The sequence below is a fragment of the Melanerpes formicivorus genome, unplaced genomic scaffold (genome assembly GCF_026170545.1).
Source record: "Melanerpes formicivorus ecotype bairdi unplaced genomic scaffold, bMelFor1.0.p_v2 SCAF_4, whole genome shotgun sequence".
NCBI classification, from domain to species: Eukaryota; Metazoa; Chordata; class Aves; order Piciformes; family Picidae; genus Melanerpes; species Melanerpes formicivorus.
Genome location: NW_027142356.1, coordinates 12907933 through 12933426, shown reverse-complemented (window position 1 = coordinate 12933426; position 25494 = coordinate 12907933). Strand labels below are relative to the sequence as shown.

Below are 25494 nucleotides of genomic sequence, written 5' to 3'. Positions count from 1 at the left end.
AGTTCTGCAATATTTAAATCATGGTGTGTCCCAACTGCACTCTCTGCAGCTTGAGCTGAAGGGACCAAATTCTTGATGTTTATCTGCAGTCATCACCTTGAAAGTATTTTAGGAGGGCAATGTCTATAACATTTAGAAACCTGCTTGTTTAGTGCTAAACTGCGTATAGATTATTTAAACATGAGATTCATTTAATCTTTGTATATGTCCTAAATAAGATATTAGATTGTATTTATTTTATCTAAAGACACCTACATATTGGTGCAATGTTTAGCAGAGTGGAAGCATTTTAATTAGTTACTTCTATGCTTTCTGTTCTGGACTTTATACAGTATGGGTGCTAGGGCTGGGAGGGATACTTAGTTTTTGTCTTTTCCTTCATTTAAAAAATAAAAACATCATTTGTTCTCCTATGTTTCTGACAATGCAAAACTGCTGTTGCACCGGTGAGTGATGAACAGTGAGTGGTGGTTTTAAACAATCAACTACATAATTGAACATATTTTGAAGCATGAACATGGGGGGTTCAGTAGGTTGTGTGCTGGAGCTGTAAAAACTTAGGGGTGTTGTCTACACAGCTACTGGTGTTTAGTTTTAGATCTCTTTTTAAAATAAAACCAGTAGAAATTCTGGGAAGCAAAATATTTAGGAAGGTTTTAACTCTTGTAAGTACTTCCTTAATCCTTACTCATTGCGTTCTTGTTACTGTGCCAGGCTACGTTTAGTGAATTGTAGCTTATCCTACTTCATTTATAGTTCCTTATCTTCTCCATTTTTCCTGCTTTGTAATGCATCTCTTTGCTTCTGAGTAGTTAATTTTTAACTTCCCATGTATTTATGTGATGTTAGTAATACCTCAGTATTATGATTAATGGTGCAGGTAGACATATTTTTATTCTGTGTCCTTCCTGCTTAGGAGCTTTGTTTTTTTGGGGGTCCTTCTTTGCTATAGAAGAATGTGTCTATCTTCCCCTTACAATGCCATTATTTTATACATACATATTGTTTTGATTCTCACCCTGTTGGCATTACAGAGTAGAATTTGACAGCTGAGTAAGTCATGTTTAAGACCCTATTTTGCTAGGAGTTACTGCCTGCAAAGAAAAACAGAAAATATATAAGGTTGCATTTAAATTTAAAAAAAATTAAAGAGAACAACTCCTCAACACCAAATTTCCTAAACTTACTATCCAATACATAATAAAAACCTAGAAGAAGTCGTTTGGGATTACATCCATAGCTTCCTTGCAGACTGCTGCTCTTTTTTGCATTTTTTCTGTCTTAGGAGAAAAATCCATGTACACAAGTATTTAGCTTTGGTAGTGGTGGTGTAAGATGTAGAGTTGAGCCACTATGAGGAGATAGGTTTATTATCTCCTTCAGGGAGGCATTACCTGTATAAAATCCAGTGTCTAATTGCAGTCCTACTTATACCACTTAGTTGGACGATCACCAAACCAACATCTAGGCTTATCACAAGTCTGAGCAGAACAAAGTCCAGAGCTATTCACTTACTGTAGCAGTTGCAGTAGCTTCAATTTGAGATCTCTGAAAACAGCCACAGTGCTGCTGCTATGATTGTAATTTGTCAGTGGACAAATGTAATTTTAGTCTCTGATGCTGCTAATCTGGCATCTTTCACAAGTAGTGATTTTATTATATAATAAATAAATCTGTTTGCCATATCTTACAAAAAAAATGATGCACTTAAAAGAAAACAACAAAAAAAAAGTTGTCAGAAGAGAATTAGGGCAAAGACTCCTAAGAAGTTGTTAGCTCTGGGAGGGTAGGCTTTTGAAGACCATTGCACAGTGCTAAACTCTCATACTGAAAAGCTGTGGCTGAAACAGAGGCGTATAGATAATACGGTCCCAGAAAACTTGCCAAGGAAACTGCAATCAGAAATGTAGGAAACTGGCCAAGATTAGGGCTCAAACATGTTGCATTCATTACCAGCAGCTGTGCATATAAGTGTTTCTTTGCCACACAACCAAAACCACTGTGGCCTGTCACTGCCATTGGTATAGCAATTTGCTGACTTTTTAAGGAAAACATTTAGCTAAAACAGGAGTTGAATTGACTGGCATAAGATAATTTAGGGGAATTGTAATGGCTACTGAGTGTGTACCATATAACTATGCTGAACCGTACATATATATATGTAAGATTTACTTTATGTAATGAAACTCACTAAGATAGTATTTTTTAAATGTGATGATAGTAGTTTCATGTTTACTGTAAATCACAGATACAGATCCTAAAATATTCCTTAAGAAAACAGGAAGGTGAAAGTGGCATGACAGTAATAGTATTATTTTGACCATCAGAAGTGTACTTTATTGACATTTTCCTCAAGATAAATTCAAATATGCCTCCATTAGGGGGAGTTACACATTCATCACTAAGTGCTTCTGATTTTTAGACACTGTTTGGTATGATAGATTTTCTCTTGGATGTGTTCGTTTACTTTTAAAATACTCTCTTACTACTAGTACTGCCTTGTTCCTCTGCAGTGGGGCATGGTTATGATGTTTTTCAACTAATCAGCACACAGAAAATTGCAGTGAGGGAGGGCCAACGTTATCCATTTCTGAATACTTTAGAAAACAAAAAGCTACGATAATAGTAAAAATACCTTTATTCATTGAGGGATTTTTCCAAAATTAAATATAAATGGTAACATTTCATAGAAACATAGAATGGCTTAGGTTGCAAGGGACTTTAGAGATCATTTGTTCCTGCCATGGGCAGGGATGCCTCTCAACCAGACTCTGGTCTGAAGGCCTCATCCAACTTGGCCTTGAACACCCGCAGGAGGAAGCATTGTTTAGAACATGGGGAGCAAATTCGTTTTTCTCAAGCAGTTTTTCCTTTGCCCATCTTTTTTTTTTCTTTTTTTCTTTTCTTTCCTTTTACGCCCCCCCCCCCCCCCCCAATCTGTGAAACTGCTTCTGCCTCACAGTAGTTCAAGAAATCTATCAATGTCTGGTTTGTTTACTTTGGTGTAGGAGAGTTTTAAATAGAATGTGACCCTTGTGCTGGATGTTAGTATGAGTGTTATCAAAATAGCAAAGAATACTGATGGACTTCAGCTGATAAATTCTTATGCCAGGCTTTAGGGTATAGTAGTTTTAGATAAGGTATTGAAATCATGTAGTTACATGCCTAAGCACTGTCCATCTACCTAAGCTCCTGTGTAATGTGGATAGTGACAGATCCCTTTCCTTTATAAAAGAACTGAGAACCACAACCAGTTGAATGCTCTGTGGATTAAGTGCACTGCACATTGGTGTAGTCACTGTAGGAGCCACTCCTTCGTAGTCCAGTCTCAGTGTGTGTGATCCAGCTGCAGGAAGCACTGGCTTCTGGGAAATGTCAGAACAACTTCTGGGAGGCTACATGAATAGAAAAAAAAAATATTTCAAACACCTACAGTCTAAGATTCTGGTATATTACATTTAAGGGCTTGTGTATGAATGCCTGTATTGCTACTCTGCTCTTCAGGCCAGATCTTCACCGGTGACTGTCCCCTGGCAAAGTTATCACAAAAGTAGGTGGACAAGATGACAAAGGACAGTTCAAGGTGAGGAGTAATAAAAGGGAGAGGGGGGAACAAACTGAAGTTCATCTTTCAATGTTCATGCCTAGATAGATAGATGACTGAACTGTCTATGCATAGATCATCCTCATTGTAGAAAAAAAATACCTTGATCTCTGGGTGGTGAACACAATGATGTGAGAATAACTTATCAAAAGTGGACTGTGACAGTAAATGTGGCATAGAGATCTTTCTTGTAATAAAATTAATGTTTTTGTGTATGTTTTACATGGAATTTTAGGAACAGGCTTTTCCTCATAGTTTTCTACTAGTTTGACCCTAATTCCATCAACTACTGAGCAAATGCAATGAGATGAGTATTTCAACTCTAATGAAGCATAAGCATCCCAAACAAACAGCAAGGAGAGAACAGTAATGGCCAAGTATGGAACCTTCCAAATTCTTGAGGAAGGGCTGGCAATGCTTCTTGCAGTATAATAGATGGCAGGGCAAGCTAAAGCAAGTTGCGTGCTTTGGGGAAATACTGCTGTGGAAAGCAGAGCAGAATCTATGAGACACTGACAATGCTGTATCTACCTTTTTACCAACTTTGAGGACATCTTCTATAGTTTATTATCCTCAGGACATTTGCAATAAAAGCTGCATTTTTACTGAATTATTTTCTTATCTTTGAATCCTTCTTCAGCAGCCATGGTTCTGGCCATCTCAGATTTTTGGCCTCAGAACTGATCCAATCATGATCCAATCATTTTCAATTCTAAATGTGGTTCCAGTCCTCCACATGGGTTTTCATTTAAGGTTTCACTTTGCATGCTTTGCTCTTACAGCACAAGCCACATGGTGAGTGGGAAGAAGGGAGGTGAGGGGAAAACCCTTTCCTGTGACTTGCATTGATTCCTCAGCACCTAAAACCTCCTGTGTCATGCCATTGGCTTTTGTGTGCCTTCAGTATAATACATACAACAGATTTAGTTCATTTATTTGCTTTGAAAAATACTTTTTATGCCAAATGTTCCACTTGTACACATTTTAAGGGCTCTTGTACAAGAGATTTCTGCTGGCCTTTGAGTTTCTTCTTTTGGCAAATAACACCAGAGTTTGCAAATCTGGCAGTGCTTCTGGGAAGGTCTTTAATGCAATGGATTTTTAGTGAAATCATTTAGCTGATAGAATTAGAAAATGATAGTGATGAATTTGGCTGCTGTGAAAATAGTAACTTAAAGACAGAGCCAAGCTCCGTGATTTTTGAAACTGTTTAAGACAAGTGTATCCATGGCGGTCTGACATCTATGCAGTGGCACTTCCCTAAGCAGGGAGGTGGCAAGGAAGGCTTTAGGTACTATTACACGTGGTAATTTCTATGTAATATACTGTGTTCTGGAAACCTCTGTGGTGGTTAGGCTTGCTCAAAGTGAGTTGAGCCCAAGTGGCATTTGTAAAACTTTCAGTACAGACTCATGGCTCTGTGTGTGAGCAGACTCAGTAAAATGTAGTGAGCACACCAAAAAATCCTGAAGTATAAATCAGAGGAAGGAAGAAATATGTTCCTCTTCTTCCCCTCTTAAGTAAATAGTAACTTTAAATTCTTGGTTGTGTCTATACCCTGTTTCTGAATAAGCCACATCTGCTGGCATCAAATAAAAGTACTTCACTAGCTGCTTGGTATGTTGGCAAATTTAAGTCTGCTGGGTTGAATGTGGAAAATGATCACCTGCTCTCTAGGAGAATTAATATACAATAAATCACTTCAAGTTGTACTATAAATGCAATTCTAAATGCACTACAGCACTTAGTCTTGTGCCTAACAACCCACCTATCACTAGGCATTCATCATCTGCTGAATGTGTACCACAAGAAAGTTCTGAGTGTACTTAGAGGGTATATAAACCCTATTCTTATGGTTTATGAATACATCTTTTTTGTTTCTTTTGCCTGGAAAAGGTTGTAAGCTCTCTGTTTTAAATGCATTGCAGGCTGCTGGATTTTTTTATATAACCCCAAGTTAATATTTTGGAAAGCATTTATGTTATTTTAAATGTATGATTTTTATAACCACTTTGTATATAAACCACTTGCAGGATATGGCTTACACCAGGTGTCAAGAGTAGTGTGAAATAATTTTTATGCCACCTTTCCAAGGCAATAAATGTCACATAAGCATACACAAGCGCAGATAGAGTAGTTTTAGATCAACATTCTCTAACTGTATGTTAGAAATCTGCTTGACAGACTTACCCAAAGGATGACACTTCTTTTCTCCACAGCAGCCACTGTGTAAAAAGATGTGGTTGGTTTTTGGGTTTTGTTTTTGTTTTTTTCCCCCCCAAGAAGTATGATGTAAAGGGAGGGAGGAGAAGCTGTGCTTAGGAGAAAATAAATGGTTTCTGTCTTCTGAGAAAAAAGAGATTTCTGACCAGAATGATACAGCAAGTTTTCAGTCATCTACCCTGCAATAAAAAGACAAAATACAGGATAAAGGACAGCAACAGCTGAACCCACAATCCTGGCCACATAGTTTCTGTCATGTCATGAGCAGTATAATACTTATTCCAAGAAATATGTGAAGTATTTCTGTGGGAATCACATGGGTATTGATTTTTTTTGTGCGTGTGGGTCGGTGCGCCTTTAAAAGCTGTCATTTTGGAGTAGTACATTGAAGAGGTTTTTTTAAGATGATCAGAATACAAGTTAAGCTTTTCTACAAGTATGAGATTCCAGCTTTGTCATTAAGAAGCACAGAATGTTTTTTCCCTAGATCTTATTCTCTTATACTGATAGGATTGCTCTGCTGGTGGTCTTTACCATTTCCAAGAGATTCACAATGGTGCAGTTGTTTTCACAAAAGCCAATTCTCTTTGTCAGACTTCTATACAAGACTATTTTATTCTAAATGCATTGTTTCAAACAGCCTAGTTATGAGATGTCCTGTATCTCACAAGTTTACATATAAAATTGGCCTCTTTTTCTTTCCAGTTACTTTATGTCACTTTCATTGGCAGTAAATATCTTTGTCTCTTTCTTTCTCACAAAAGTGCAAATCTTTAAGTAAAAAAAATAATCAGTAATCCAGATGGATTGAGAGCTGTGGACCCAAATATTAAATGTAAATCAAAACTTAGTCAGTTGGAAGCTGCTTATTATGAAGATTAAGGCACATAGTCTCCAGTCTGGAGCATTAGCTGTGCAAGCAACTGCTTCTTTGCCTTCTTTTCCAGATGAAAGCCAGTGAGTAGCAGCTGCTGATAGAAGTTGATGAAAAATGCGAAAGTGATACGATAAATCAGGAAGAAAGGTGCCACAAACTGTGCATGTTTCAGAATCTTTAATAATTCTCTCTTTAGGGTCCTAAAGTGCTATGATGCACTGAAGTGAGTCTTGCAAGATACAAACAGGATTTAAATTCATAGAGTTCAGTATAAAGAGAGATATAAGTTGGATATTTATTTCTTCAGTGAAGAATTTAAACTTTTTTGTTAAATACTACTGCCTTTTCCTCTAAAATTAGGTAAAATGACCTGAAAACGTGAGAGCATTATTTTTTATTGTTTCATCTCAATACCATTATTCGTACAGCAGTTCTCCTCAAACAAATAGGATTAGCCTTTTTTTTCCTTTCCCCTCCAGGAGGGAGGGGCTTTTTTTTTTATAAAGAGCTCATTGATATATCACCTAATCCCCCAGAACTTCCATGAAAATGTCTTCCTCCCCATCACTTAGCTGTACTATGAGATAAGGAAAGCATGCATGCTTTGTGTTTCCAAGAACTATGTTAATCATTCAAAGCATATGTGCCCTTCTTCTTTGATGCCTGACTGGTACTGCCTGCATTCAAACATCGGAATGTATTAGTGCAAAAATAACAAAAACTACAGATACTGTTACACAAAAATACTTCGCATTTGTTTTACCTTGCCTAATGCTGCATTGAGCTCACTGGAAAATTTGTCAAAGAGCAGAGGAATGTTACTTACATTAATATATTAATCTACAGGACTCAAAAATCACAGTGCAAACATAACACTGGGTGGTTTTGTATTGCTTCTTAGAGAAAAAAAAAAACCACCACCACCACTTGCTATCCACTTACATTCAAGATAAGTGTCATAATTCATTTTTGGAAATAATTGTATTTTTTATCTGTAGCTCTTGCTTTACCCCGATTTTATCTACTTGCTTACAATTTCCACTCCTAGTTTTAGTGAAATGCTACCTGAAACTGCAAAATACTTAATACGCTCTTTGAAGGGGGTTATAAAAAAATAGTTATGCTTTATGTATGTGAATGAAAAGGGGGGAAAAAAAGTTTGCCGTTTCCATACTTGAACACTGAATGTCTGATCTCATCACGGTCTTAGTCTGTTCTCATTTGAACCAGCACCATTACCACACAAAAAGTATTTCATCTTAATCTTCATTTTTGAGAAAAATCTACTCTGTAAATGCTTAAGAACTGCAGGATGTTCTAGGTGTAAATATATTTGGGCACGTGTACTTTCACGTGGGAACGCATTATACTGCTAATCACGTTGATGTTAGACAGTATTCTTATTTCTAGAAAAGGATTTGTTTTTTTAAATATACTTCCAGCAGGAAGTGCAAGCTAAATTATAAATATTTTACTTAATTGATTAAGTTTGTTTTGTAAAACAGAAAAGAGAATCTGTGGTTTTGTTACAAACGGTGCTTTATCTGACAAAAATCTTTCTCTTAGGCAGTGTTTAAATTTTATAGCTTAATACCCTGGGTTTTTGTAGGGTTGTAAGTTAAGAAAAGGGTCCAAAGTAATGTTGATGCTGGGTGATTTCAGCTTCTAGGCAGACACTCCATTCATGCTGGTTTGTAATGTACAGCATTTCTTTAATGTATATTTAGCCTTTCAGTAGAAGCAGCTGTAACATTAATTAAGTATTTATGATAGGATGTCTTAACAGGGCACTTAGGTTTGTACAATTCAAATAGGTGAATTAGTAGTTGTCTAAAAAGGTGTTTGTCCCCATTTAATAAATATCCCTGATCATCATTAATGTTGATAAATAGCTGAAATTATTGTCTTGATGATAAGAACTTGGAAGACTATGACACTTCATGTTTTCCCTCTCCCATGGTGCTATTTTGCGGTATTGACAAAAGTCAGCTTTGTGTCTTCATTTACCATGTTTAATAGGCATAATAAAGTTTTCTACTTTGGCATAATGGTACACAGAGAAGATAATAGTAAGAACTGAATCATTATATGCTGCAAGAAGTACAACTGCTTGTACCTGGAACACTCTGTTCTAATGGCTACCCAAAGTCATGTCCAGTGTAACCTCTGAAGTCCACCAGGCATCAGCTTAAAGTGATGGAATCACCTATGTGACACTTCTCCATGTTAGAGCTTGTTTAACAGAGAGTGAATGTGGCTGTGCATTGCTACCTTTAAATTCGTAAAAACCCAGCACAAATTCAAGTCCTGGTATAAAACCAAATCATCGTGATTAAGCTGCAATAGCCCTCCCTCCTCAAACCAGCCAGTTTGAAAGCTGAAACAAAGCCCTGCCTCCAGGAACTAACCACATTCACAATTCTCCCGTTTCCCTGTACTCTGGAAAAATATGAACTATGCAGCATGCTATGAATGCCATAAAATTTGAGCTCCTCTGGATGAGAGAAGAGGAATCAGTTCCAAAAGCTTTGAGTTCCCACAAAGAACATCCTGTTAGCAGTTTCTTGTCCTTTTCTACCAGTGAGGCCCCAGCTCAGTTGTTTTCACTGATCTAAATTGTGCCAATATGACAGAGAGAGTGGGAGACAAAAAGAGAAAATCTTTCACTAAAGTCAAGGCCAGCTGTATGGTACCTTTCAATCCTTTAAGAAAAGATAAACTTTCAAGTGACCCTGCCAGTGACCTGAAAAGGCCACTGTGACTTCAGTTCAGCAGGGTATGAGTCTCTCTTGCGCATGAAATGCAGCTCCCAGTAAGGAGAGCAAAACTGGCTACCGTAGTGATAAATGTACCTGCAGATAGCTGCATGGATTACACAGCTCTAATTTATTCCACATTAAGAAAAAGGACTATAATGAGTTATTAATAAAGAAAGACTAAAAATGGGTTCAAATTCAATGGCTAATGTGCTGCATAATTTACTGTAATAATCCTTCTGGCCAAATAATTGGGGGGGGGGGAAACTGTTTCTTTTTTTCCTATGCATGAAACATATATGCTCTTCTCTGCCTCCCACCTCCCCACAAGGATTTGTTTGATCTTTCTACTATTTGGGCATAAGCAATGTCGTCATAAAGCATGGTATCGGTGATGGAGTTTCTTTCACTCTCATTTGTCTATTCCATATAAATATTTTCCTAAGCAAACATCTATGTTTTAGATGTCTTTAGTGTTGCACCTAATAGATTTCATAAATCATTTGTGCTGGCATTAATGGGACAGTGGAGTCACAGCATAGGGGAAATCAAAGCAAAGGAAAATTCCATTGCAGCTGGCTGAAAATGGAGAGAAGAGGATCTACTGCAGTGACATCAACATCTGTTCCTGGATGGAGAAGCCAGGTCAAGAAAGGTCAGCACTGGTGTAATTAACAGAGGCAGAATCTTACTTTTTTGATACGCTGTAATCCTCATATAGTGAATATACAGAGTAGAAAAATGGTACAGAAGGTACAGGAGAGTAGTGACAAGGTAGCTATCTTTTGGGAAGTGGGATTGGCTAAATACCTCTTGCCTTCCATAGCATCTGGCTCATGGAGGACCCAATATCCTGTTTCCTGCAGAAGTTCATGGCAGACTTCTGTAGAGGGAGTGCATTATTACAGGTGCCCTCTGAGGGCAGTAATTCTCTAAAGAGTTCTAAAGCTCTACATGAGCTGACTCCACAGCACCCAGTTCTCATTTCTCTTTCTTTCAAGATCTGTAATCATATATGCCTGAATTAATTACCTACTTAGTAGATTTCTTAGTAGCAGAAAGTGCTTTTCCATAGATGCTTCATTCAAGCAGTCTGGAAAATAGTATTTGCATGATCTAATACCCCATTTATTACAACTAGATCTCTTGGAAGAGATGCAGGAAGTATGTGTTGCTGTGGAATTGCTAGAGACTTGCTTCCTTAACTGACTGTATTAGTTCATTGTTTCACCTCATGCCTCTTTTCTTGGCTGGTCTTGCAGCTCTTACAGATAGGAATCTGCCCAGATTGTGAACTTAAAAGTTTCCAATCTTCAGCCACTACGTCTCACCCCTACCTTTTGCAGCCTGAGCAAAGTCTAAGTCAATGGTGACTGTATTATAGTTTCTCCTTTGTGCTAAGTGCAAAGCTATCATGAAGAGTTTCAGTTAAAGATGTAGTATTAGAGCTATTACTTTAGGATTCTTTTAGTGTTTTCCCCCATAGCCAGCCAAGACTGCCCTCATCAGGACCTCAGTACTCAGCTCTTTATTTTCCCCCATTTCACAGAATTCTACTATTTCAGCCTGTACAGTTTTAGTTTCTCTAGGAAGTTGCATGAGCAGTAATTGTGTGAGCTTTTTTGAATATTATTAAATTTCTTATGAATAATACATCTAAAATATGTGCTTTTATTGTAGCCCTCTACAGAAGAGTGTTGAAACATATTCTGGAATGGTATTATCTTCCCTATAAGTACTGTGTAGTCATTATCTTGATCTGTTTGACAAAATGTGCTTCTGGTAGTCTCTGTGATAACATGGCCTGTGTCGAATCTTGTAGGGTGAGGGAGTGCCCAAGGTGAAAAAAAAAACCAAACCAACCAAACCCAGAACAAAACCCAACCAAACAAAAAAAAACCAACATGATTTGAGAAGTTTTGTAGGAGTTACTATGCAACAGTATACTTTTGAAGTCAACTCAGAAGGCTCCTTGTGTAGCGGTTAGGAATTAAGTTATAAATGTCATTCCCACAAACCTTTTAAAGGAGTTCCACGTTCCAGAGGAGGTAATTTTTTAAAATTTAATATTAAATTTAAAAAAAAATCTTAGTTTTGTACTAAAGACAGAGGCACTAACTTCAGTTTGCTTGCCAGCTGAAAACTGGGTACTTTGTTTTGAATGAGTGCCTTCCTATCTACATGCTTTATAGGCATTTAGTTGTTCAGGTTATTCAGGGTATTTCAGAAATTAATTGTGAATAATGCGAACGCTGTAGTTTGTGTCGTTTCCTAGCTTTATCCGGCAGCTCTGATGCATAATGCAAAGCACCTGATTACATGTGCAGTCAGATTGGGCAAGGCTTCATTAGGAGCAGACTTGATCAGGAATTGTCGAGTGTTTTGAAGGAAGACGAGTTCGTTAATATTCACGCCCCTGCGCGAGGGACGCAAAGCGATCTTCTCAGGTGGGGAGGGGAGGAGGGAAGTGTCTCTGTTTGAAGCAAAGCACAGGTGCTGCGTGATGAGGGGGTCGGTTGCGACATCTGTGCGCTAACACCTGCGCTTCGGTCAGGCCCTGCTTCAGGAGGGTCTCCCCTGCCCGCGAGGGAGTCGACACTCTCGTGCTTACTGACGGGAATGAGGCGTCTGGGTCCGAACGTGAAGTCACCTCCTGTAAGTACCGACTTCAGCTCGTTTCCGTACATGCTTTACACACTCCGTTGACAATTTCTGCGGGAAGGCGCGCTGCAGATGAAGTTTAATTTTCTGTCAGGGAAAATCTCTGCTTTGCGATGAGTCGGTGCCGGCCGCACGGCCACGCGGAGCTGCTCCACGTTGCCTGTGCTCCGCGTAGCCCGGCCTCAGGCCAGCCGTACCGCCGCTGCTGCACAGGCGGCTATGCTCGCTTTCGCCTTCCCGCGCTCGCTGGGGACGATCCTTCTGCCTTTTCCCTATGATCCTGGCCTCCAGCTCTAAGCATTCGCGGTCGCTTCCCAGTGAATCGACCGCCGCAGCCCCGAAAGGGTTACGCGGCGCTAGGCCCAGCCCCCGCTCCTCGCCGGGGAGTAAACACCGCCGCCTCAGCCTATCGCGGCGGTCGGCTGCGCAGGGCCGGGGGCGAGCAGGGCTCCGTCGGGCGGGCCGCTACAGACGGGGCCGGGCGGTGGATCGGAGCGGCACGGCGAGGTGGGGCGCGGGGCGGGGCTGGGGGGGGCGGTCGCGGCGGCGGCCGTGCGGGGCGGGGGCGGTCGCGGCCGCGAAGGAGGTGGCGGTGTCGGTCGTGTCGGTGCAGCACCCCCACGGCGCGGGTCGGGGTTGGGGGGCGGCGCTGGCTGGTTCTGCAGCTCTGGCAGCCGCGGGCTGCGAGTCTGGTGTTTGTGGTTTCGTTAAGCCGAAAGGCACCCGCTCGTCTCCTACTCCTGCCTCGCTGCTCAAAGAGCCTGCCCCGGTGTGTGGCCGGGATGCGGTAGGGTGCATCTGCGAAATCGGAGGTGTAGGGAAGGAGAAGTTTTTGTTTAGTTTGCATTCGGGGTGCTGCATCTCGCTGTGAAGTGCAAGCCTTTGAATTCCCACCCTGAACTCCGTTACGTTTCTAGTATGGGGAAAAATATAAAGTACTTCTAATTATTACAATTGCTGGAGGCTGCGATACCTGAGGGGAAGTGGAAGAGACCGTTCCAGTTCAAAAGTCTAGAATGAAAAATTTAACTTGTTATAACAATATAAAATATGCAAATAAAAGTATGGAGAAAATCAGTTTAGGTTAATTTCTGAAGGATTGTAAAATCCTTCATTTAAAGCACGCTGTAATCTTTAACGGGGGCACCTGAAAAAAAAAATCGGAAGCAGAGCTGTGGTGTAGAAGTACAGTGCTGCTTAAAGCAGCCACATTTCTCTCTGTTAGTTCCTTCTCTTTTGTATACCTAATAATACACATAGAATATACAGCTGTGTCACAAAGTCATTCTATATTCTTAAAGCTTAGTATAATCAAATTCATAGCCTAAAGATGGTGTAGTTGAAGATTTGATCCTTTTTCACTGAAGTGGAAATATTTTCAGTAATTGAAAGCAGATTCACGTCTGGAGTTGTACAAGCCAAGATTTTCATTTTTAAAACAAACCTTTTGTTCCCCAGCTTTAAATATTTCAGTGAACCATCCGGAGACCTCTGTTTGTTAATTGCTAGAGTAGACTGTAAGGAAGGATTGGGGGGAAAAAAGCCAGCCGAGAAAGGTATGTCCACAATTAAATTCACTTAAAATTATAATGTCTGTATTCCAGTGCATGAACATACTGTTGCAGTTTTTGTGCCCTGCTGCGGTTTAATTTCCCTGTTAATTCGTTGTGGTGGGTGAATCTGAATTTGAGCAAAGTGCCTGTCTGAAAAGTATTTTGTTTTAAATAGCATACATTCACTTTCCTTAGATCATTTGCTGGTTTTTATTTAAAAAAAAAAAAAAAATTAAAAAAATCTGAACTTTGAAGATTTGGGAATGTACTGATCTGCTCCAGCAAACAAACCTGACACTTCGTGGTGATAGCTCCCCTTTGTTGACTTTGAGCCTGTTTTCTGGCCGTTACTGTGGAAGGCTTTCAGAAACCTTGTCTTCTGATATTTCAACAACGAGGAGAGAAACTTGGGATGTGAACTACCAAGCCCTCAGACAAAGAGTGGGCTGCTCTTGTTCTGTTCATTAGTAGCTTTGATGGTAGAGAACAATGGTGGGAGAGGAAGGGAAGTACCTTCTTTCCTAAGCACTCTAATTCGCAGAATAAATTCACTAGAAATGTGTGGAAAGGTTACTAACGATGGAAAGAGTGTGTTTTCCCTTAGAAAGTGTGTTAATTGCTTAATAGATACAAGGATCTCATTTCCTGATGTTAAATACAGGCTATTACTAAGATAAGGAATTGTATATTTGCATAATGGTACTAAATAGGCCAGGTTTATTTTCCTGAACTTCCTGGTGTTCACATAGCTGACACAGTTCACTTTGCTCCCTTTTCTTTTAAAAGGTAAATCTTCCAATAAATCTTCAGTTAAGTTCAGCTTTCAATATTTAAGTGTGAGAAGGGGAAGTGTTCAAACTGGAACAGAAAATCTATCTTGCTGTTTTATTCATCCATCAGATTTAGGCTCAAAACTGTCAAGCAGCTCAGTAGCTGCAAATAAGGTACTGCAAAACTTTCTGGTTAATCACTCTGCAACTCCATGTGGAGAATAAAACCATATATGTCACAGTGTAGTGGTGGTTTGTTTTTTTTTTCTTTAAGGAAATAGAAAGCTATGTTACAATTTTGCAAGAAACCTGTAACAGCAGAGCTGCTACAGAAGCATTTAATGTTTAAATGGTTTTGGCTAACTTCGTTTGCAACAGAATTGAGAACAGGTGAAGTAATACATGCCATGCAATATTGCATAATACTTATTTTTTTCCTTTAGAACAAAAGCAAATGACATGGTAGCTGTCAAAAAATCTCTGGTACTGGATGCTCTAAAAAATGTTAAATATTATGTTGGTTATGTGTCTGATTTAAAGGTTCACAATATGAATGCTGCTAAGCACTCATCAGTGTACAATACGAATGGATCCAACTTCAAGAATTCTACTTGAGCCATAATCTTACATGCCTGATGTGCATCTATGGAGATTTACCAAATTATTGAAACTATCTGATAAGCAATTATGAGATCAGACTTTCCAGCTTTTCTTTCTCTAACTTGTTTTGCATCACAATTCATTTGTTGAATTTAACAAGGGGGGGGGGGGGGAGGGGAAGGTCACAATATGTATGGTTTGTACAGTGTAGGCACCATATTGTTTTCCAAGGGAGAAAAGATGTTTGCTTTCCTAGCTCTTCTGTATGTCTATAAAGATCTTGTTGCTGGTTATGCCATTCCAGATATATCTGTAGGCTTCACCCTGTGTGGATCTGACAGACTTTCTCAAGACATAGTTACAGATATATGCATTTCAAAACAACAATAGGGCTTCCATATCTTCAGTAATGCTTAGAGAGATGATGTTATGATCTTGTAACCTCACTAATGGTTTGAAGATGTATACGTCTTTTAGGTTTGAACACTTGACGATTTTTATGCAAAATAATAAATTGGGATGAAATACAGCAATTAAGTGTTTCTGTAGATTTCCAACTTCAGTAATATTATTTTTTTAAACATTAGGGACAAATGGAAAAATGGCACTTGTGTTCATTTAGAAAGCTTCAACCGTGTTAAACTCTGAACAGGAGAAGCAGGTGGTTGAATTCATCTTCTTTGCCTAGGATCGAAAGAATTGAAAGTACAATTATACAGGAAAACCTCAGAGCTTACGGACAGTAGCAGCAAGGTGTGTAGTCTTCTTTTGGCCCTGGCTAGGGCAGCCATTTATCCAAACCAGAAAATGAAATAATTGTTTTGTGTAAACTGCTCTAAAGTAGGTAGTTTATGAAAAAAGTAATTTAAATGTAAGAAAGTACTAGAGTTCTCAATATCTGGAGACTGTATATCATCCCACTAGGATCCATGTGGGAAACAAAATACAGGGTTGCAATTTTGAGACCTGGCTCAGAGTGAAAAGTTTACAATTTGCTATGTACGTTAGCATATGAACCATTGCAAACCTTTGATGTGGTAATCGGTGATAGCAGAGGCACTGGAGGGTTTTGTCTGCTTGGGTTTTGGTTTTGTGGTTTTTTTATAGGGTAGTAGAAGGTTTCTTCACCCTAGGTTTAAATTCTGTTGTATTCAGGATTCAGGAGTTAAGAAGTGTTACAGCAAAAGATAGCAGCCAAATACCTGAATACTTTAAAATTTGGACAAACTATGTCTACAGTTTAAAGTATTGGTGGCCTCACAGAATGGCAAGGGCAGATATTGTTGTCATCTCTGAATATCTATGTTATGATAAAACTGATTGAATACAGGTAACAGGGCAGATATTGTTGTCATCTCTGAAGATCTGTGTTATGATAGAACTGATTGAATACATGTAACAGGTTTTCTCCATGTTGTGTTTTCTGTGGTAAAGGATCAGCAATTTCTGCAGTAGCAGTTAGCTCACGTACCTAGGATCACACCAACAGTTTTATCTTTTTGATGCCATTTGCTGTTCTGCCTCTTTCTGGCTCTTGCAGAGGAGTCAGACCTACACAGCAATATTTCTAAGATGCTTAAAAGAAAAACAAATTTAAAAGGGAAAAAAAGAGATTAATCTGAAATAAGATCTTGTGCATGCAACTACAAAAAGAACATCTAGCTGCTTTGACTGCTTTTTTATTCTTTTTATCCTGTTTCAATTGCTAGTAGTCCAAATGCTATTGACGTGGGTTGTTTTTTTTTCTTCGTATGAAGAATTAGTGTCCTGGAGACTTCTTTGGGATACTAGAGAATATATGAATAAGAATTAAAGAAGAAAGTAACTGCTCTTACAGAATGGTAATACTTGGTCATTTTTCATCATGAGAAAGTGTTACCTAAAGCTCCTAAATTGTCATAACTGCCAAAATCATTTTAAAACTACCTTAATTTACATTTCTAGTACAGTTACTGAGCACACACAAATTTAAAAAAATAAAGAGAGAGAGGCAAAAAAGAATGGAAATGCTTTTATTAGAGCAGCTCTTGGTTTAATCTTGTTCATGCTTTTTCATAAAACATTACTGTACCCATGTATGAAATTTTTGCAGCTGGCTACCTGCAGAAATTTCAGAGTTGTGGTGGGGTTTTTTTGGGGGGGGTTGTTTGGGGATTTTTGGTAGTTGGTTGTTTTTGTTGTTGTGGGTTTTTTTCAAAAACATTTCTCCTTGTTAGTCAGACACTGCGTTAGAGAAAAAGCTGTTGTCCAGGGAGTTGTAAAAAGTAGCCTGGAAAGCCTATTATGTTCTTTCTTTAAATAAAACAGAATTGCCTTATGTAACAAAGTTAACTTTGTTAACCTTTTATAATTATTTCACCATTATTTCATTTTACCCACTGCTTAAACATTGTACATTAATGCAGTAGACACCTGGCTGTGCTCTTAAAAGTTTATTTGTCTTCCAATTCCTCTGATAGTAGGGGGCAGTATATCTCCTTAATTATCTTTGTTCAGGGAAATGTTGAAAGGGCAGGGTAGTTAAACAAGGCCATTTGGATTTGCAGTAAGGTCGAAGTTAGATGCAAGGAAAGTGGTTAAATGCATTATCATCTTACTGAGCACATCAGTGAAGTGACCTTGATGGAGGTGGAAAAAGCCATTTGGCTATTTTATGACAGCCACCTCTCTGATGGCTTTGTCCCTGCCAGAGAGTACTTCAGATAGCTTTATCACAGTCTCCTCTTGCTCTGAAATCTGATTTTTCTTAATTACAGATAACATGTTAGAATCTGAATGTTGACATGAACTTTTCTGATAATGGCAAATTTTAGTACTTAAGAGTTTATCGTTTGGCTTGGGAGATACTTCTAGGTTTAGAGATAACTTCCCTGTATTAATGTGACTTTAATGTTGACTATTATACACCTGGCTTTAATGATAATTGTCTGTTTTCTATTAATGCAAGCGTTAATTCTACTACTTTTGAAAGTATTTTTAAGTTACCTGAGTGCAGGGAAACCGACTTTTCATCCTTAGCAGTGGGGATGCTATTTGTTTCAAAATGTGGCTACTAATGTTTCTAAAAGATGCTCAAACCATGGGTGTCCTGTGACTGGTGGAAACAAATAGTTTAGAAAATGTACAACTAATGCTTACATTCCTCTGTCACTAGCTTTGCAATGCTTGTGAATTCTGGTGCCTTAAAGGCTTACAAAAGTAAAGTTTTGGCTATTGCATGTTGATTAAAATGTTTAATCAAAGTATTCCAACTGTCCATCCTTCCCCCCCTCCTTTTTAACTCTCTTTTCTCATTCAAAAATGGTTTATTAGTTTGGTATAAAGCTACAATGATTTGGATCAGTGTCATGTTAAGTTTCTGGCTTTGAAAAGAGCTCAGTGCTAGTTGTACTCTTTATAGTGCTCTCTCTACATGCATTGCATAATTAAGGGAATTTTAAAGCAAACATGGAAAATACAAGGAAAGACCATATCAGACCAATTTGAGCACTTTAAGATATAGGTTAATTGGCTGAAACTCACAGCAGAGCATTACAAATTATTAGAGACTAGAAAGAATGATGTATAGGAGAAGATTAAAGCAAAAATATAGAGCATAGTTACCTGAAATATCTGCACTGATGGAAGAGCCATCTGCAAGATTTTTAAAAACCATGTGGACTGAGGTGGTACATCTAGATGCAATAAAATAAAGCTAAGGACTAGATGCATATCATGACACATCTTGTAATAGTAACGTTCTGGTGGCTGTGGAATGTATCTTGGCACAATTGATAGAAGTCCCATTTCTTGAAAGAACACATATTACTTTTTTTATGGGGGAGTATGGCTTTTATAACTGCATGGTGGACTGAAGTTTCCCCCCCAGTATTAACTTTTGCCAGACCAACTCAGTTAGAAGCAAATGAAGGTGTATTTACAAGCAAAAATCTGCACTCTACAATGGAATGCAATGAATGTGTACAAAATATACAGTATTTACAATATTATACAGATATTTACAATTAGCAAACATCACAAACACTCCCCTGGTCAAGAAACCAGGGAAGCCATTCCACTGCCCTCCCCACCCCCTGTCTCAAGGGAGAAAAAAGGAGCGGAGAGAGAAGCAGTGGGTTAGACTTAGCCAAGGCCGGCCAAAGCATGCAGATTATCTCTCCCAAGCAAAGCAAAAGCATCTGAGATCAGAAGAGAAGAGAAAATGGAAGAGTTGTTATGGTGCAGCTCCTCTTAGTCCAGATATTTACCCAATTAATTTGTTTAGAATAATCTTTCATTTTCCTTTTTACACCCAGTAGTGATTTATTTATATTTTTCTATTTTTCTGCTCAAAATCTGTAGCTAAATTTTAAAGGCATAGCCTAAACCACCATAATCCACCCCTTCTAAACTATTTAATTGGCTGCTAATACTATCCATCTAATTTAAAACAGTATCTACAATAATAAGTAAATAAAGTTCATCATCCATTGTGGCTATCTCAGATGTAGATGATTCAGAAGTCCAAAAACCAGAAACAAGAAAAACAGAAAACAGTTTTTTTTTCCACAGGCAGGCGAAGAAAAGGAGCAGGGATGCTCAGGTGACTCAGGGCTCTCAGGGTTCATTAGGGTTTGTGCACTGTATCTCACAGTATCACTAAGGTTGGAAGAGACCTCAAAGATCATCAAGTCCAACCTGTCACCACAGACCTCATGACTAGACAATGGCACCAAGTGCCATGTCCAATCCCCTCTTGAACACCTCCAGGGACGGTGACTCCACCACCTCCTTGGGCAGCACATTCCAATGATGAACGACTCACTCGGTGAAGAACTTTCTCCTCACCTCGAGCCTAAACTTCCCCTGGCACAGCTTGAGACCCTGTCCCCTTGTTCTGGTGCTGGTTGCCTGGAGATTCCTCATGGATTCTTTTTGGGTGTGATGTTGTATCTGTACAGCACTCTGAATTCAAACTCTCTCAGTCATAGTTAGATTTCTGCCAGGCTTCACCATACTTGTACTTAGACCATCTGTCACCATACCACAAGGGCTTAATTCACTTTGCCTGCTTAATAGCAGCACAAATGTCAGTCATGGATGACTTGTGTGATAGCATCCATGGAAGTGTCTATGGATCTGTCATGAGCCCACTGGTAGGTTGCATCTCTGCCTTGATGTCCTGACAAATCATGAGCCCACTGAGCTAAGAACATTTCACTTTGGTGTTTCCAGTCAAGATCAAGAGCAGAGTCCGTGTCTACTTGAGAAACTTGCAGCTAGATCTGCCTGATGGTTGTGTTGCTGTTCCTCAGTAGCTTTGCTCTTAGGAATATGAGCATCCATGTGTCTCACCTTCACTGGAATTCTATCAATTTGATTAGCAATGTCCTGCCACAGGTCAGATGCCCAAACAGGCTTTTCTTTCCTCTGCCAACCATTCTTTTTCCAGTCCTGCCCCACAGAGCATTGGCTACCATCCATGAGTCAGTGTAGAGACAAGGCTTTGGCCATCTCTCACATTCAGCTATGTTAAGAGCTAGCTGGACAGCTTTTACCTCTGCAAACTGACTGGATTCTCCTTCTCCATGTTTCGCCTCTGCAACTCGGCGTGTTGGACTCCACACTGCAGACTTCCACCTTCGCTTGTTCCCAACAAGACGACAGGAACCGTCTGTGAACAAAGCATATTTCTTTTCATCATCAGAAAGGTCATTGTAAGGAGGAGCTTCCTCAGCACGAGTTACCTTCTCCTCTGGAGGTTTAGCACAGTTGATACCTTCAGATCACCTCCACTAGACCAGGTCTTTCAAGATTTCCCATTTGAGCTCTCTGTTATCAGAGCCATCCACTTGGACCACATGGCATCTGTGGCGTGATGTGGTGTGGAACCTTTCCCTTTGAACATCCAATTCAAAACTGTCAATCTAGGAGCTAGAAGAAGTTGTGACTCCATTCAGTTACTTCAGAAGCAGCTTTTACTCCTTGATAAGTGGCTAGAATCTTTCTCTGTTGGAGTATATTTTGCCTCTGAGCCTCTGTAGCCTCAACTCCAGAAACCAAGAGGATGTCCACATGTCTCACCTGGAGCTCTTTGCCATAAGCACCAGATTGGGCCATTGTCACTTGCAGCCATGGTACAAAACATTCTTAATGTCTGGACCATCTTGGATAGGTCCCACACCCATTGTTTGGACTACTTCTTGCTTTATCTGGTTAAAGGCTGCTTGTTTTTCAGGTCCCCACTGGAAACTCATTCCCTTTCGAGTCACATCATACAGAGGTTTCACAATCTGACTGTATCCAGGAATGTGCAGTCTCCAAAATCCCACTATCCCCAGGAAACGTAGGGTCTCTTGCTTGTTTGTGGGATTTGCCGTGGTAGAGACTCTATTTACTACATCCACTGGAATGTGTCGGCATCCATCCTGCCACCACACTCCCAGAAACTGAATCTCTGTGGTAGGTCCTTTCACCTTGTCTCGCTTGATGGCAAAACCTGCATTCAGAAGAATGTCAATGATTTTGCTACCTTTCTCCAAGACTTCCTCAGCAGTTTTACCCCAGACGATGATATCATCGATGAACTGGATGTGTTCTGGAGCACCGCCTTTCTCCAGAGCATCATGGATCACTGCATGACAGATGCTTGAGCTGTGGATCCAGCCCATTGGCAATCTGTTGAAAGTGTACTGTACTCCTCTTCGGGTGAAGGTAAACTGAGGCCTGCATTCCTTTGCTATGGGAATAGAGAAGAAAGCATTAGCAATGTCTGTAGTAGCATACCATTTGGCCTCTTTGGATTCCAGCTCATACTGGAGTTCCATCATGTCTGGTACTGCTGCACTCCTAAGGTGGAGTTACTTCATTCAGGGCATGGAAGTTGACTGTCAGGCACTAGTCTCCATTCTGCTTTCGCACAGGCCACACTGGACTGTTGAAAGGTGAATGAGTTTTGCTGATGACATTCTGACTTTCTAACTGATGAATGAGGTTTTGAATGGGCACCAAAGAGTCACGGTTGGTTCTGTACTGTCTGTCATGCACAGTTTTAGAAGCAACTGGCAACTTTATATCCTCTATCTCATGTTGTCCCACAACTGCAGATTCATCTGAAAGCTCAGGTCTAATGGATAACATCAAATTTTCTCCATCAATTTCTACAGTTGCTATTCCAAAAGCCCATTGTAACTCTTAGGGTCTTTGAAGTGCCCTTCTCTCAGAAAATCAGTTCCCAAAATACAAGGTGCATCAGATCCTGTCACAACAGTGTGTTTCTTCCACTTTTTACCAGTTAAACTTATATCAGCTTGTATCTTAGTCTACTCTTGAGATCCACCAGTGACTCCCAGAATAGTTATAGGCTCTAATCCCTGATAATTTGATGGCGTTATGGTGCACTGAGCTCCTGTGTCAACCAAGGCCTGTACTTCTAAAATTTTGAAGTGCCAGGCCACTGAATGTGCACATCCCAATAGATTCTGTTATCTCTATTATCCCTCTTCTCCCCCTGGTGGGAGTCAGGGCACCCTTAATTATGGGGGATACATCCACATGTGCAGTTAGCACAGCTTCTAGTGTCAGAGGTAGAATCACTGTTGGAGCTATTAGAGTTGTTCTGGGAAACTGAGGAAGTAACAGCTACCCTTCTGTTATTGCTACATCGGGCTCTGCCACTCTGCAGCTCCCTTAGTCTCCTGAAAAACTCAGAAGTTGGTTGACCATCCCATCTGTTCATGCTCTCACCAAACTGATCACACAGAGGCATCCAAATACTCCCATGTGATTGCCTCTGTTGTCTGTTTTGGTTTCGCCTATTTTGGAATGGCCTCCTTGGAGGACATCTATTTCTAAGAGCTGAAACTTGTATCCATCTGGAAGAAGAATAATTGGAATTATCTCTCTGCAAATTTGGATATGGAGGTCTTAAGCTCCTCCTTCAGCTCTTTCATGCAGTTCTTTCTCTCATCAAACAGAGATTCAATGGCTGAAACCAAAGAAATACGTGTGAGACTATCCTCCCATTGTCTTACTTGGTCAATGAAATGGCCAACCATAGGAGGCGTTCCTCCATAATTTCTTGCCACAATTCTGCTTGCCAGAATAGTAGCATAGTTAGGAGGAGCAAGTTTGATGAGCTTTTTGGCAAGACTTGTTTCCACAGGAATTTCATCAGGATTCAGAGTACCATGATCACTATACATCACTTCTCTCACAGCAAACTCTCTTAATCGCTTAATTCCCTCATCCATGGTGTTCCAAGGATTAGGGTTCCATGGAAGGCCATCTCTGGATGGGTATCTCATAAGAGCTGCCAGTGGAAGGCGTGTCCACAGAGAAATGTTACCAAGACACCTGCCTAGATGCCTATCTATTCCACTATCCTTTGAGAGGGTTCCGAGCTGAGATGCTGACTTGGCCCCCACTACTAAAGCAGGTGCACCTGTATCGTAACATCTTCCTAACCAGTTCAGAATTGTCTCATTCTCTCCTCTGGTGTAATCCTTTCTCACATGCCTAATTTCCTGCCTGGAGGCATTGTTCCTAAGTTTTGATGAAATATTGCCATTTTGAAGGTAGATGTATTTAACTTCCACTTTGTGACCAGTGATCTCTTATCCTTCAATATAGAGGAGATCTCCCAAGAAGAAAGTAGGGTTCTTCTCAGTACCACCTTTGCTTCAGAGCTGGAAAGTATCTCACATTTGTGTCTTCTCACAGTTTATATAGCAGTAAGAAACTGATTACCACTGGGTACACAGTGCTTTTCTGAGGCCTTTATTTCAGTCAGGCCATTAAAGTTTCCAGCTGCCAGCAATGTTATAGCATGGTCTTTAACCCTGAGTTGCAGAGCTAGAATGTGTACTCATCATGAAGTGTTAACCAGATGGAGAGAGAATCTCCTTTTTCACTCATGCCCCTTGTTTTTCACAGACTTGCCGTGTTGATCAACTCACCTGGAACTGCCCTTCACCTTTATGGTGTAAAGAGGTTTCCTACATGTCTTTAATTATTCTTGCTTTCTCCTCAGCACTCTCCTGGTACTTAACCAAAATGTTCTGCAAAGTGGGAGGATTATCTGTATATCTGTGTCGCCATGTGTCTGTGCAGAAGACAAGTCACACAGAAGGCAGGACAGACAGAGTTTGAAAACGGAATTCTGCCTTTTTGATCTATCCAGCTCAACTTTTCATCCCATAACTCCAGGAAGGTCACTGTACAGATATGCCTGTTGCTGTCTTGTAATGATACTGAATCTTAAGATCTCCCCCATGCCAAGAGACAAACAGTAAGCTGATGGATCTTGTGCTGAAGAAGATCTCACTGTGCCTTGAAAAGCGTGCCAAAAGCACTGTCATTATTTGAGTCTTTTTCATAGCCTAGAAGTACCAATAAGAGTTTTTCTTTTCCTCCCCCATCTTTGTTTTCTGTTGCTCCTTCAGTGACCGGTTTTGTTTTCAGAGCTGGGCACGTATTTCATTGCCAGGAGATTTATTTTTTTTCAACAGCTGTGCTTTCTCGAAAACATATGGTAAGGTTCACAGCATTAAGTAGGCATCCTCAGAACATTTCCAATATTCTTACTCTGCAGACCCACTGCTCTTCGTTTGTGCAAGATCCCAGTATTTACTACTTTCTTTTTCCCAGAGGTCAAAGGTTCTTAGACTTTTCATACAATCAGTTCTCCTCTGGCTGTAAACCTTTCTCCCCAGATGATATTTTTTTCTCGGTGGAATTTGGGTATTATTTCCAGTTACTCCTCAGCAGCTCTGCCAGCTTTTCATAGTAGAGACCTGTGTATTATTTATCAATTCTCTTTTCTTATTCCTGCCCTCCAGCTTTTACATTACCCCTTTATTCTAGTTCTTTCTTCCTAATTTACTGCTGATCAGAGCCATGGTAGTAGGACTAGTTATGTGAGGTGGAAAAAAAAAGTAAAGATAAAAACCTGCATCAGACAAACTTGTTTTTGCCTTTGAGGCAGTTGGTTTTGTCTGCAGTGATTTTGGTGACATTGGCTTGAGCTGTGTGTTCTTCATCTTGCTTGTATATTGTCTTCCTTTGTTTCCTCTAGTGCAACTGTATCCTATAAAATAACAGGTAGCAAATCAGTCTTTCCAAGTGTTTGTTTTCTCTCTGCATGCTTAGAGCAGAGTTTATGCTAGAATCTGTTTCTGATTTATTTTTTTCCTGTATTTTTGCATTCAGTTTTTATGTGGGTAGGATTTCCACGTGTGTTCTTGTGCCAAATATGGCTAGTATTAAACTGATGTGATGGACATGTAGTCCATCACATCACATCAGGGGGTCTTTACCAAGAAACATAAAAATGTACTGTGGGCCTCATTTTCGCAGGTTATGGATTGCTGTGGTTCTGTGGAAGTAGGTTTATTTGGTGTGGTCTATATAGAAATTATAATCTTTATTAACTTAATTTTTAGACAGCTGTGTTAGTCTGAAAAAGCATATT

The 25494-nt window shown here is 39.7% G+C and overlaps 1 protein-coding gene across 15 annotated transcripts in view; it reads left to right on the top strand.

The window, feature by feature from the left end:
- The window catches only part of TENM3 (teneurin transmembrane protein 3), a 423644-nt gene that overhangs the window by 164130 nt on the left and 234020 nt on the right, over positions 1-25494 (top strand). Inside the window, exons 1-2 of one of the 15 annotated variants that reach the window (XM_068137017.1) lie at positions 12564-12628; positions 13580-13677. The exons of the other annotated variants lie outside the window; for them this stretch is intronic. The gene's annotated coding sequence lies outside the window, so the exon portion shown is untranslated. Of the gene's footprint in view, positions 1-12563; positions 12629-13579; positions 13678-25494 lie in introns of those variants that run through there. 15 annotated transcript variants of the gene reach the window in all.